Genomic DNA, 8,908 nt, shown 5'->3' with positions numbered 1-8,908 from the left:
TGAAATCTTTAAAAAAAAAAAGCATTCTATATTGGTTGTAGATTTATGTATTCTGAGAATGCATCCCTCCTCTATATGTATGGGACAATTAGTTTTGAATTATTCAGGGTTTTCAGGCATACATCTCTCATATTAAATATGACTGCCCTATATTTTTCCCTATACTTCTATAGGGAAAAATATAGGTACTTCTATAATTCACCAGTCATTTAACCTGTGTTATAGAATAGCTCTGATTAATATTTTCAGTTTAGGAAAATAGGAAAAAAAACTAGGCAAATAAGCCCAATCTAACAATGGTTAATTCTTAGTGGTGGGAATACAGTAGAGCAGGATTTGGCAAAGTATGGAGTGGACCAAGTCCAGCCCACGACCTGTTTCTGTAAATATAATTTTATTGGAACACAGCCACTCACTCATTTATGGATTGCCTGTGGCTACTTCTGCACTACAATAGCAGAGATGAGGAGTTGCAACAGAGTCTGTATGGCCTGCAAAGTCTAAAACATTTACTACCTAGATCTTTATAGAAAGTTTACTGACATTTGCAGATTTTCTTCTTTGTACTTTACTGTATCTCACCTCTCCCTGAAATTTAAGACTATTTAAATAACTTTCGATTTACATACAAGTGAAATTCTATGATGTTTATCTTTCTCTCTTTGACTTATTTGTCTTTCTTTGACTTATTTCACTTTGCATAATACCCTCTAGGTCCATCTATGTTGCTGCAAATGGCAAGATTTCATTCTTTGTTTCGGCTGAGTTATATTCCTCTTTGTGTGTGTGTGTGTGTGTGTGTGTGTGTTTATCACATCTTCTTTATCCATCCATCTACCAATGAACACTTAGGTTGTTTCCATATCTTGGCTATTGGCTATTGTAAATAATGCTGCAGTGAACTTTGGGGTGCATGTATTTCTTTACTTTGGTGTTTTGGTTTTCTTTGGATAAATTCCCAGAAGTGGAATTGCTGGATCATATGGTAGTTTTATTTTTAATTTTTTGAGGAAACTCTATACTGTTTTCCACAGTTGCTGCACAAATATACATTCTCACCAAAAGTGCATGAGGGGGGCTCCTGGGTGGCTCAGTGGTTAAGCATCTGCCTTCGGCTCAGGTCATGATACCAGGGTCCTGGGATTGAGCCCCACGTCCTGGGATCAAGCCCCGCATCGGGCTCCCTGCGCAGCGGGAAGCCTGCTTCTCCCTCTCCCACTCCCCCTACTTGTGTTCCCTCTCTTGCTGTGTCTCTCTCTGTCAAATAAATAAATAAAATCTTTAAAAAAAACGTGCACAGGGGTTTTTTCCTACATCCTTGCCAACACTTGTAATTTTTTGTCTTTTTTATAATATCTAATCTGACAGGTTTGAGGTGATATATCATTGTGGTTTTGATTTGTCCTTCCCTGATGATGAGTGATGGTGATCATCTTTTCATGTGTCTGTTGACCATCTGTATGTCTTCTTTGGAAAAATGCTTATTGAAGTCCTCTGCCCATTTTTTAATTGGGTTGTTTATTTTTTTTGATACTAAGTTGTGTAAGTTCTTCCTATATTTTGGTATTTAATCCCTTATCAGATGCATGATTTGCAAATATTTTCTCCTTTTCAGTAGATTGCCTTTTCATTTTGTTGATCATTTCCTTGCTTTTTAGTTTGATATAATTGTTTGTTTATTTTAGCTTTTGCTGCTCTTGCCAAAAAAATGTTGCTAATACTGATGTCAAATAGCTAACTTCCTGGGGTGCCTGGGTGGCTCAGTCAGTTGAGTGTCCAAATCTTGGTTTTGGCTCAGGTTGTGATTTCAGGGTCTTGAGATTGAGCCCTCTGTTGGATTCCATGCTGAGTGAGGAGTCTGAGAGATTCTCTCTCTCTCCCTCTGCTCCTCCCCTTGCTTCTGCTCTCTCTCAAATAAATAAATAAAAATCTTTTAAAGTAGCTAACTTCCTGTGTTTTCTTCTAGGATTTTATGGCTTCAGCTCTTTCATTCAAGTCTTTAATCCATTTCATATTTATTTTTCTATGTGGTGTAAAATAGTGGTCCAGTTTCATTCTTTTTTTTTTTTTTTTTAAAGTAGGCTCCTCACCCAACATGGAGCCTGATGTGGGGCTTGAACTCACAACCCTGAGATCAAGACCTGAGCTGAGATCAAGAGTCAGACACTTAGGGCGCCTGGGTGGCTCAGTCGTTAAGCGTCTGCCTTCGGCTCAGGTCATGATCCCGGGGTCCTGGGATCGAGTCCCACATCGGGCTCCTTGCTCAGCACAGAGCCTGCCTCTCCCTCTGCCTGCCTGCCACTCCCCCTGCTTATGTTCTCTCTCTCTCTCCCTCTCACTCTCTCTGTGTCAAATAAATAAATAAAATCTTTAAAAAAAAAAAAAGAGTCAGACACTTAATCAACTGAGACACTCAGGCATCCCTAGTTTCTTCTTGTGCATGTAGTTGCTGGGTTTTCCCCAACACCATTTATTGAAGACATTGTCTTTTACACACTATAGTGTGTCTCCTTTGGTGTAGATTGATTGACCATCTATGGGAGGGTTTATTTCTGGGTTCTCTGTTCTATTCCATTGATCTATGTGTCTGTTTTCATGCCAGTACCATACTGTTTTGGTTACTATAGCTTTGTAGTATAGTTTGAAATCAGGGAGCATGATACCTTCAGCTTTGTTCTTCTTTCTCAAGCTTGCTTTGGCTAGTTGAAGTCTTTGTGGTTTCATACAAATTTTAGGATTCTTTGTTCTAGTTCTGTGAGAAATGTTAGTATTTGATGGGAGTTGCATTGACTCTGTAGATTGCTTTGGGTAGTATGGGTGTTTTAACAATATTAGTTCTTCCAATCCATGAGCATGGTATAGCTTTCCATTTATTTGTATCTTCTTCAATTTCTTTCATCAGTGTCTTACAATTTTCAGGGTACAGATCTTTTATCTCTTAGATTAAATTTATTCCCAGGTATTTTATTCTTTTTGATGCAATTGTAAGTGGGATCGTTTTTTAATTTTCTCTAATAGCTCATTATTAGTGTATAGAAATGCAATTGATTTCTGTATGTTAATTTTGTATCCTGTGACTTTACTGAATTTGTTTATTAGTTTATTGACTGCTGTATAATATTTTGTGGAAGTAACACATTTTGTTTATCCATTGACTTATTGATGAACCTTAGGTTGCTTCAATTTTTAACTTACAAAATCTCTGCTACAGTGAACATCCTTGCATATGTCTCCATGTGCACGTGTGCAGGTGTTTGTCTAGTGTGGGTATGAAAGAGTGGAATTTTGGAGTCAAAGAGTATTTGCATTTTTAGTTTTTTTAAAATGGTTATTTCAGTTTTTGTTCCCACCAGCAGTTTATGATTGTACTCATTTCCCACAGCCTCACTATCATTTAATGTTGTCAGATTTAAACTTTTTTTTTTGTCAATCTGTTTAGTAATCTTATTGTCTTACTTTGCAGGTCACTAATTACTAGCATGTTTGCTTATATTTCTATGTTTTTGAACATTTGAATTTTCTTTGAATTTCCTGTTACTAATTTTTCCCCATTTTTGTGTTGAATTTTTTTCCTGATCGATTTATAGAATTTCTTTATATACTCTGGATTTGCCCCCACCTCTTTCTACTCATTTTCACTGATACAAAAACATGCAGTAATACTTAATATCTATTTAAAAAAATCCTTTAACAGCATAGCCCTCTAGCTATTGTCCTATTTCTCTGCTCTCCATTTTAGAAAAACTCCTCTAAGGGTGGCCTCTACTTTCTGCCTCAATTCCATTATCTGTTATCTTTCCTTAGCTCACTTAAGTCAGGCTTTGTCTGCACCATTCCACTGAAACTGCTCTTGTCAAGGTTGCCACTAGCCTTTGTTTGCAAATCCAGTGGTCAGTTTTCAGTTCTTATTTTACCCATCCTTTCAGTAACATTTGATACAGTTGAAATACCTTCTTCAGCTTCCAGGTCAGAATACTTGTCCTTTTTCTCAATCTACATTATTCTCAGGGACTCAGTACCATCCTGTGGTTTTAAACACCACCTAGATGGTGGCTTATTCCCAGATTTATTTCTCTTGCCATGACCTCTGAGCTCCAGATTCATGTATCCAACTGCCTACTTGACATATACACTTAGATGATTAATACCCATCTCAAATAATATGTCTAAATCAGAACACTTTTATTTTCCCTCAGACTTCCTCTCTAGTGTTCCTTACTTCTTACCACTACAATTGCTACCTCCTTTGAGCCACCATCATCTTTTCTCTGGTTCATTGCAGTGACTACCTACCTGTCTTCCTGCTTCCATTCTTGCCCTTCGCATTTTTTTCTCCACATTGTTAGCAGAATGATCTTAAATCAGATTGTGTCACTCCACTGCTTAAAAACCTTCAATGAAATTCTGAAAAAGAAGGATAAAGAAGGGGGAAGAGCTAGTTTCTGAAATTATGTTAAAACTCTAAATTTTATAAAGCTAGGTAGTTAAAACAACTGATACTAAAGCCATGAATAGACAGACAACTCAATAGAAAAGAAGTGCGGGGGTGCCTGGGTAACTCAGTTGGTTGAGCGTCTGTCTTCGGCTCAGATCATGATCCCAGGATCCTGGGATCGAGCCCTACATCAGGCTACCTGCTCCAAGGGGAGTCTGCTTTTCTCTCTCCCTTTGCCTGTCACTCCCCCTGCTTGTGCTCGCTCTCTCTGTCAAGTAAATAAATAAATAAATAAAATCTTAAAAAAAAAAAAAAGTCCAGAAATAGACCTAAATATATATGCAAATTTAGAAATAATAGATACGGCATTCAGATCAGTAGGAGATTTAGATTATTCAGTAAATGGTGTTGTGACAATTGAGTATACATATGGAAGAAAATGCAGTTGGATTTCTACCTTACAAGTTACACCAAAAGGAAGTCCAGATGGAGAAGACATTTAAATATAATAAAATAATAAAGTAGTAGGAAAAAATACAGGAAAGAATTTAAATGCAGAAGTGGGGAGTCTTTCTAAATATGTCACATAACCCAGAAGCCATAAAAGATTTGTTAGGGAAATTCAGCTACATTTCAAAGCCAAAAGACATGAAAAAAATGATAAGATTGCAATTCATGTCATAAAAGGTTGGTTTTTTTCATATGTGAAGAGCTTCTACGAATCAATAAGAAGACCCAGCACCCATTAGGAAAATGGGCAAAACTGTGATCCTTCAGTTTACAGACTATGAAATAAAAATTGTTCTTAAACATATGCAAAGATATTCAACTTCAAAATTAGAGAAATGCCAGTTAGAACTACAGTTTTATCAGATTGGCAAAGAAATATGATGGATAACACTGTTAAGGCATTTTTACATATTGTCAATAGCAGTTGGTAAAATTGCTACAGAGAGCAATTTAGTAAAACTTGTTAAAATTTAAAATGTAAATACCATATTACCAAGGAATTCCATTTTTAGAAATTTATCCTTCAGATACATTTCACATATTTATAAAATGAAGTATAGACAGGGATGATTGCAGCATTGTTTGCAGTAGCAAAGGCTTGAAAACAACCAAATTGTTTCATCAGTAGTCAGAGCCACTGTGAGTTCATCCTGAGTTACTGTGTGAACTAGAAAAAAAAAAAGCCTGCATGGGTAGGGCCTGAAATATACCCTTCTCCTAGCTCATACTTAGTCACGTGGCCTGGTAAGTGGAGTTCCCTTCACAAGCATATGCAGCAGCTCTTTGGGAACTGTAGTTAAAATAAATATGCTATATCCATACAGTAGAATACTATGTGCTTAAAAAGAATGTGGTAGCTATATCTGTACAGACATAGAGCAGTCTCATATATAATAAATGAAAAAGACAAAATGGTATAACATACTGCCATTTGTATTTTAAATACACACACACACAAACCACATGCCTGTACATATGTATAGAAAGCTCTGGAAGGCAGCCAGTAAATAGATAATAATGGTTGCCTCTGAGGAGAACCGAATGACCGAGGCAGAATTTTAAGAGGGGGAATTGTTTTTTATTGTTTAATGTTTAAATCTTTGAATTTTATGTCATGTGTTACAGTGCTCATTCAAAAAATATGCATAGGGCGCCTGGGTGGCTCAGTTGGTTAAGCGACTGCCTTCGGCTCAGGTCATGATCCTGGAGTCCCGGGATCGAGTCCCACATCGGGCTCCCTGCTCAGCAGGGAGTCTGCTTCTCCCTCTGACCCTCCTCCCTCTCATGCTCTCTGTCTCTCATTCTCTCTCTCGCAAATAAAAAAAAAAAAAAAAAAAAAAAATTAAAAAAAAAAGTTGTTTAAAAAATATGCATAGAAATTTTTTAAAAGCTAAAGGAAAACGGCACAAGACAGGAGTAGATAGTTCACAGAAGAGGAAAAACTAATAATGCTTAAACATGCAAAATGCCTAACCCCACTACTGTTAGGTAATTTTTCATTTATTGAGAAATAGCAAAAAGTTTCATAGTACTATGTTAACTAGAGTGTTGAGAAACAGGCTCACATATATTGCTGAAGGTCATATAATTTAATATAATATGCTTCTGTGAAAAGCAATTTGGCTGTACCATCATAATTAAAATCTTCTGACCCACCAAACCACACTTATAATACCGTATTCTATAAATATACTAGCACATGTAGGATTAATTTATATGTAGGGGTATTTATTATAGCATTGTTTGTAATAGCAAATATTTTTTTTTTTTAGATTTTATTTATTTATTTGACAGAGAGATAGAGAGAGAGCACAAGTAGAGTGGCAGGCGTAGGGAGAGGGAGAAGCAGGCTCTCTGCTGAGCAGGGAGCCGGACGTGGGGCTCCATCCCAAGACCCCAGGATCATGACCTGAGCCAAAGGCAGCCGCTTAACCAACTGAGCCACCCAGGCGCCCCTGTAATAGCAAATATTTTTAACATTCACTATTCAGCAGCAGAGACTCTTCAGATTACCTACAGTACATTCAATGTATAAAGCTGCTACTAGGGCAGCTTTATACAAAGTTATGTAAATGTACCTTTATGATAGCTTGCTATAAGTACAGTGCATGGTACTAGAACCTCCCTGATAATATGCTGCCAATTTGTAGTCAGAAGCAACTTACTTAATTACAGGGACCATTTCTAGAAGGATGTATAAGAAACTGGGGACAGTGGTTATGTTCAAGGTTGAGTCTGGATAGAGGATAGGAGGATGGAAAACTTAATTTCCATGTATATACTTTTTTTTTTAAAAGATACTTATCTGAGAGAGCACACACGGAGGGGGGTGGCAGAGGGAGAGGGAGTCTTTTTTTTTTAAGATTTTATTTATTTATATATTGTCATAGAGTGAGTGAGCAAGAGCAAGGAGCCTGATGTGGGACTCGATCCCAGGACCCTGGGATCGTGACCTGAGCCAAAGGCAGACACTTAACTGACTGAGCCACCCAGGCATCCCAGGGAGAGGGAGTCTTTATTATTATTATTTTTTATTAGCATATAATGTATTATTTGTTTCAGGGATACAGGTCTGTAATTCATCAGTCTTACACAATTCACAGCGCTCCCCATAGCACATACCCTCCCCAATATCCATCACCCAGCCACCCCATCCCTCCCACCCCCCTCCACTCCAACAACCCTCAGTTTGTTTCCTGAGATTAAGAGTCTCTTATGGTTTGTCTCCCTCTCTGGTTTCATCTTGTTTCATTTTCCCCTCCCTTCTCCTATGATCCTCTGTCTTGTTTCTCAAATTCCTCATATCAGTGAGATCATATAATTGTCTTTCTCTGATTGACTTATTTCGCTTAGCATAATACCCTCTAGTTACATCCATTTCGTTGCAAATGGCAAGATTTCATTTTTTGATGGCTGCATACTATTCCATTATATATATGCACCACATCTTCTTTATCCATTCATCTGTTGATGGACATCTAGGCTCTTTCCATAGTTTGGCTATTGTAGACATTGCTGCTATAAACATTGAGGTGTGGTGCCCCTTCAGATCACTACATTTGTATCTTTGGGGTAAATACCCAAAAGTGCAATTGCTGGGTCATAGGGTAGCTCTATTTTCAACTTTTTGTGGAACCTCCATACTGTTTTCCAGAGTGGCTGCACCAGCTTGCATTCTCAACAACAGTGTAGGAGGGTTCCCCTTTCTCCGCATCCTCGCCAACATCTGTCGTTTCCTGACTTGTTAATTTTAGTCATTCTGACTGGTGTGAGGTGGTATCTCATTGAGGTTTTGATTTGGATTTCCCTGATGCCGAGTGATGCTGAGCACTTTTTCATGTGTCTGTTGGCCATTTGGATGTCTTCTTTGCAGGAATGTCTGTTCATGTCTTCTGCCCGTTGCTTGATTGGATTCTTTGTTCTTTGGGTGTTGAGTTTGATAAGTTCTTTATAGATTTTGGATACTAGTCCTTTATCTGATATGTCATTTGCAAATATCTTCTCCCATTCTGTCAGTTATCTTTGGTTTTGTTGACTGTTTCTTTGCTGTACAAAAGCTTTTTATCTTGATGAAGTCCCAATAGTTCATTTTTGCCCTTGCTTCCGTTGCTTTTGGAGATGTGTCTAGGAAGAAATTGCTGCAGCTGAGGTGGAAGAGGTTGCTGCCTGTGTTCTCCTCAAGGATTTTGATGGATTCCTCTCTCACATTTAGGTCTTTCATCCATTTTGAGTCTATTTTTGTGTGTGGTGTAAGGAAATGGTCCAGTTTCATTCTTCTGCATGTGGCTGTCCAATTTTCCCAACACCATTTGTTGAACAGACTGTCTTTTTTCCATTGGACATTCTTTCCTGCTTTGTCAAAGATGAGTTGACCATAGAGTTGAGGGTCTATTTCTGGGCTCTCTATTCTGTTCCATTGATCTGTGTGTCTGTTTTTGTGCCAGTACCATATTGTCTTGATGA

Source organism: Leptonychotes weddellii, chromosome 4 (genome assembly GCF_054177405.1).
Source record: "Leptonychotes weddellii isolate Sample4059 chromosome 4, ASM5417740v2, whole genome shotgun sequence".
NCBI classification, from domain to species: domain Eukaryota; kingdom Metazoa; phylum Chordata; class Mammalia; order Carnivora; family Phocidae; genus Leptonychotes; species Leptonychotes weddellii.
This window is presented reverse-complemented; position numbering follows the sequence as displayed.